Source organism: Mustelus asterias, chromosome 12 (genome assembly GCF_964213995.1).
Source record: "Mustelus asterias chromosome 12, sMusAst1.hap1.1, whole genome shotgun sequence".
Lineage (NCBI taxonomy): Eukaryota > Metazoa > Chordata > Chondrichthyes > Carcharhiniformes > Triakidae > Mustelus > Mustelus asterias.
In genome coordinates this window covers 68,555,311-68,561,310 of record NC_135812.1, presented here as the reverse complement: position 1 = coordinate 68,561,310, position 6,000 = coordinate 68,555,311, and the positions used below count along the sequence as shown (strand labels likewise).

Sequence of the window (6,000 nt, the reverse complement as noted above, 5' to 3'; positions counted from 1 at the left end):
CAGTGCTAACCACTGTGCCGCGTGGATATGCATGGATCTTACACAGGTTGAGGTTATGACGATTTACCTTTTTAAACTTAATCATTTTTTAATTTGTTTGTAGTATTAGGAGAGAGAATAGAGCCAACATTTCGAGTCTGGATGATCCTTCGATGAATTTGATGCTCTATTCTCTCTCCACAGATGCTGTCAGACTTGCTGAGATTTTCCAGCATTTTCTGTTTCTGTAGTTGAACTCAATGTTCAGAAGGCTGTAAAGTGTCAAGATGAAAGATGAAATGGTGTACATCGAGTTTGCTTTAAACTTCATTGAAACATTAAAGCAGGTCAAGGACAGAAAGGTCAGAGTGGGAGCAAGGTGGAGGATTGAAAGGACAGACAATAGCAAGCGCAGGTTCATGTCTGCAGACTGAACGGAGGGCTTACCCAGTTGCCATTTGTACTCCCCAGTGTAGAGGACACCACACTGTGAGCGATATGCTAAATACAAATAAATTGCTGTTTCACTGTGTGGTGATTGTCCCTTTAAGGATTAATTGGCAGAGTAAGGGTCACATGATCTGGAGAACCAATCGGGGAGCAGGGTGGGGAGATCAGCCTGGCAAGTGAGGCCTTCTATACTCATTATCATCTCGGGAGCTGACGACAGCCATGAGGCTGCAAGCCTCTGTATAGTTTTAACCTGTAAATAAACAAGTTGTGTTTTCCCTAAACTGGAGTATTTGGTGCCGTGAATGATAAGGGAGGAAGTATTATGGCAGGTGTTATAACCTCCTCCGCTTGAGTGGAAAGGTGCCTTAGGGGAGAGAAAGGATGATGGGAATGTCCTACGAATGAACCAGAGTGTTGGGGAGAGAGTTGTCTCTTCAGAAGGCAGAAAGAGATGTAAGAGGATTTTCCTGGGGTTTCCCTCTGGGAGGTCTGGCATTCAGCTGATCTCAGCTAATACAAAGACTTGCGAAAGACAGTATGCAGTTAAAGATGTTCTTTATTTGACCAATACGTATTGGGAGAGAGACAGTCAGAGGATTCCTACCTCTCTGATGTTACATCACATGAGCAAAACAGATATTTTTGAAGATTTGTTTCTCCCGCCCAATCTGTCATCCAAACTGGATGATCCAATCACATTAATACACATTACCTACCTTGGCCAATAACATTCTACCCGCTAACAGAATTAGAAATTAACTGGTCAACTACACTCAGAAGTCTTTCTCCCCATTGCTTCACAGCGCCAGGGACCCGGGTTGGGTCACTGTCTGTGTGGAGTTTGCATGTTCTCCCTATGTCTGTGTGGGTTTTCTCCCGGTGCTCTGGTTTCCACCCACAGTCCAAAGATGTGCAGGTTATGTAGATTGGCTAAATTTCCACTTAGTGTGTAGATTAGGGGATTAATGGGGTAAAATACATGGGGTTACGGGGATAGGGCACAGGGTGGACCTGGTTAAGATGTCGATGCAGACTCGATTAGTTAAATGGCCTTCTTCTCCACTGTAGGGATCCCATGATTCTATATCCCACAAAAAGCCAAGCATAACTGGACATATATGAGTATCCAAAGCAACACCTACAGACTCTCAAATTTGCTCTGGTTTCCTCCCACAATCTAAAAATGTGCAGATTAGGTTGATTGGCCATGCTAAATTGCCCCTTAGTGCCAGGAGGATTAGCAAGGTAAATACATGGGGTTGTGGGGATAGGGCCTGGGTAGGATTGTTGTCAGTACAGACTTGATGGGTGGAATGGCCTCCTTCTGCATTGTAGGGACTCTATGATAATTTTTCTCTTTTACATACTGGCCCAACCTGGTGTGCATTTCAGATGTTCTGTCTTTAAGACATCAAAATGCAAGAATCTGGAAATGATCACCAGCAGAAACTGCGAATATTCCTGCTTTTTTAACAAACTTTTCAATTTAAATTTTGAAAGTCTTCTGAAGATAGAAATCACAGCAGACGAGCTGTCCCCACAGGTGATTGCTTAAGCGTTGTTCAACCACGTTATCTCAGAATCTGTCACGAGAGAGTCACTGATAATACATGGTCGCCTTGGACATCACAATGAATCTTCCAAAGGAGTGAATACGTCAATAGCGACAAGAAGGATTTCTTGAAAAGAGTGCAATTTAATTCATTTATTTTTTGTGCGGCTTCTTTAAATTAACATAGCCCCTTTTTGTGTTTTTGAACTATATGAAGGAGGCTGTAAGAAGCCATTATGTGTGGCAGCACGCAGGGAACCCCGAAGGCCTCAAGAAGTCAGGGTTGAGTGCAGGGCCAGGGAGATGGCGTCTGCAGTGGACCTGTTGTGGCGGTAGGCAAACTGTAGTGGATCCAGGTAGTCCGGGAGGCTGGAATTGATTTGTGTCATGACTAACCTTTTGAAGCACTTCATAATGATGGATGTCAGAGCCACCGGCCGATAGTCATTAAGGCACGCTGCTTGGTTTTTCTTAGGTACCGGGATGATGGTCGTCTTCTTGAAGCAGATAGGGACTGCAGAATCTACTGATGACCTGATTCTTAAGAATCTACTGATGACCGTGAAACCATTGTCGATTGTCGGAGAAACCCATCTGGTTCGCTAATGTTCTTGAGGGAAGGAAGTCTTTACCTGGTCTGGCCTACATGTGACTCCAAAGCCACAGCAATGTGGTTGACTCTCAACTACCCTTTGAAATGGCCTAGCAAGCCACTCAGTTGCAAAAACATAGCTCACCACCAACTTCTCAAGGGCAACTAGGATGGGCAATAAATGATGGCCAGCCTGATGGCCATGTACCACAAATGAATTAAAAAAAGACAGGACTGGCCAAAAACCTTGGTGACAAGTCAATTCTTGGTTATTATGTCTGAAATACCTTTTGAGGCATTTTATTCCAATGAGGTGCTGTATTAACGTGAACATTCTTTATTTGCAAGATCTTCTGCCACTGAGTTTGCTTCTTAAACAAATGAAGCTGATTGCGAAAAGGAGTCTGACCAGCAGAGAGCAAACTTCTATTCTTGCTCAGTGGAGGATATGAAGGAATGTGCTATTTCTGCCTTTGCCAGTAGATGGAGCCTGCATGAAATTTCTTCACGGAGACAGCATTGCAATGTGTGTTGTGATGTGAATTCACAGCTGTGACAGCCAAAATTACACTAAAATAAAGCCTCAACGTTTCACCCTCTACACTCCACCAGCTGTCGCAGTGTGTGCCCTGCCACATCTCCCTCTATTAGCCTTTGCAGCAATAGAGAATTTTCATGAGCTAACCCCTGACCACCATTCTTATTCATTTATGGGATGAGAGTGTCGCTGGCTGGGCCGGCATTTATTGCCCATCCCTAACTGCTCCCCATTTCAGAGGGCATTTGAGAGTCAACCATACTGCTGTGGATCTGGAGTCACATGTAGGCCAGACCAGGTAAGGACGGCAGGTTTGATTTGAGTTGATTTGATTTATTATTGTCACATGTATGGGCATACAGTGAAAAGTATTGCTTCTTGCACGCTATACAAACAAAGCATACCATTCATAGAGAAGGAAAGGAGAGAGTGCAGAATGCAGTGTTACAGTTATAGCTAGGGTGTAGAGAAAGATCAACTTAATGCAGGGTAGGTCCATTCAAAAGTCTGATGGTAGCAGGGAAAAAGCTGTTCTTCAGTCAGTTGGTATGTGACCTCAGACTTTTGTATCTTTTTCCCGAAGGAAGAAGGTGGAAGAGAGAATGTTCGGGGTGCGTGAGGTCCTTAATTATGCTGGCTGCTTTTCCGAGGCAGCGGGAAATGTAGACAGAGTCAATGGATGGGAGGCTGGTTTGCGTGATGGATTGGGCTGCATTCAGAACCTTTTGTAGCTTTTTGCAGTCTTGGACAGAGCAGGAGTCATACCAAGCTGTGATACAACCAGAAAGAATGCTTGGTGAGAGTCATAGCTGACATACCGAATTTCCTTAGTCTTCTGAGAAAGTAGAGACATTGGTAAGGACATTGGTGAACCAATGTCTGGCAATCGACAATAGTTTCATGGTCATCAGTAGATTTTTAATTCCAGATTTTTATTGAATTCAAATTTCACCATCTTCCATGGTGAGATTTGAACAGGGGCCTCAGATCTTGCTCTGGCTCTCTGGACTACTAGTCCAGTGACAATACAACTGTGCCACCACCTCCCCTGAAACTTTGCAGCCTTATGCACGACTTGAATTGTAGCAGCATGATACAGGATTGACAAGTTTGCTGCAGTATCTTGTATGAGGGAACGCACAGAATTACAATTCAACCTCACTCCCCATATTCAGACTCTGTGAAAAGATCTTCCATTGGAATTGAACCTACGTTCATATGCAAAGTGCCTGCAGGATGATGAGACTATAAGATAGCCAGGAACCCTGGATAGAGTGCAGGACACCACAGGGCGTGCCTGATCTCTCTGACTGATGGAAAATGGATGGTGACAGACTGTTACCTCAGAATCAATATACACTTAAGAAATCAGATTCAACAGAAGAAGGGGGAAGTACCATTCGCACCACACAAGTGCCAGGCAATGACCAACAAGAGGATCTAACCACAGACCCTTGACATTCAATGGCATTACCATTGTTGAATCCTCCACGATCCACATACTGGGGGTTACCATTGGCCAGAAACTGAATTGGATGAGCCATATAAATACTGTGTTTACCAGAGTAGGTTAAAGGCTGGAAATCCTGCAGTGAGCAACTCACCTCCTGACTCCCCAAAGCCTGGCAACAATTCACAAGGCACAAGTTCGGAGTGTGATGGAATATACTCCACTCCCCTAGATGGGTGCAACTCCAACAACACTCAAGAAGCTCAACACAGGGTGGCACGATGGCACAGTGGTTAGCATAGCTGCCTCACAGCGCCAAGGACCTGGGTTTGATTTCCGCTTGGGTCACTGTTTGTGTGGAGTTTGTATGTTCTCCCCGTGTCTGAGTGGGTTTCCTCCGGGTGCTCTGGTTTCCTCCCACAATCTGAAAGACATGCTGGATAGGTGCATTGACCCAAACAGGCGCCGGAGTGTGGCGACGAGGGGAATTTTACAGTAACTTTATTGCAGTGTTAATGTAATCCTCACTTGTGACTAATAAATAAACCATCCAGATCAAAGCATCCCATTTGATTATGCACCCCTCCCACAAACATTCAGTCCTTCCACCACCAACGAACAGTGGCAGCCGTGTGTACCATCTACAAGATGCACTGCAGTAACTCACCAAGGTTCCTTAGGGAGCACAAGTCATGACCAAGGACAAGGGGCGCAGATACGTGGGAACGCCATTCCCTGGAGGTACCGCTCCAAGTCACTCACCATCCTGGCTTTGAAATATATCATCGTTCCTTCACTGTCACTGGGTGAAAATCCTGGAACACACTTCCTAACACCCCTGTGGCTGTACCTACACCTCAGGGACCATTTCAAGAAGGCAACTTATTGCCATCTTCTCAAGAGCAATTAGGGATGGGCAATAGAAAATGGTTTAGCCAGCGATGTTCACATCCCATAAATGAATTTTTTTTTAAATGAGCAGATGAAGTAATTTGCAATATTCTAGTCAACTACACATCATATGTCCCAAAAGCAGTAACTCTTCCGTGCCCCTTGAAAGATATGTTCAGGACGAAAGGTTTTACATGAATGTGGAATTCTAAGGAGTCTCTCATCTGCCTCCAACATGAATAGTATGATAGTGAATTGGGAAAATTGAGCCATATAACCATAGAAAAGTTACAGTGCAGAAAGAGACCATTCAGCCATCACGTCTGCACTGATTAGACATAGTCTTATGATCTTATAGTCTAAGTTGGTGATTGAGGCTGAAACACTGAACTCATTTAAAAGATACCTGAATCTGCATCTGAAGTGCTGTAACCTGCTAGACGACAGAGCAGGTGCTGGAAAATGGGATTAAAATGAGCAGCTAGTTTCATTTTTCTGGCCAGTGCAGGTGTGATGGGCTGAATGGCCTCTTTCTGCACTGTAAT

General features: G+C 44.4%; 1 long non-coding RNA gene across 1 annotated transcript in view; it reads left to right on the top strand.

The window, feature by feature from the left end:
• The first annotated feature begins 3,190 nt into the window (after positions 1-3,190).
• Positions 3,191-6,000, top strand: part of LOC144501947 (uncharacterized) — a 40,159-nt gene continuing 37,349 nt past the window's right edge. The window contains exon 1 of the long non-coding RNA XR_013499225.1: positions 3,191-3,412. This is a non-coding gene — a long non-coding RNA (uncharacterized LOC144501947). The remainder of the gene's footprint in view (positions 3,413-6,000) is intronic.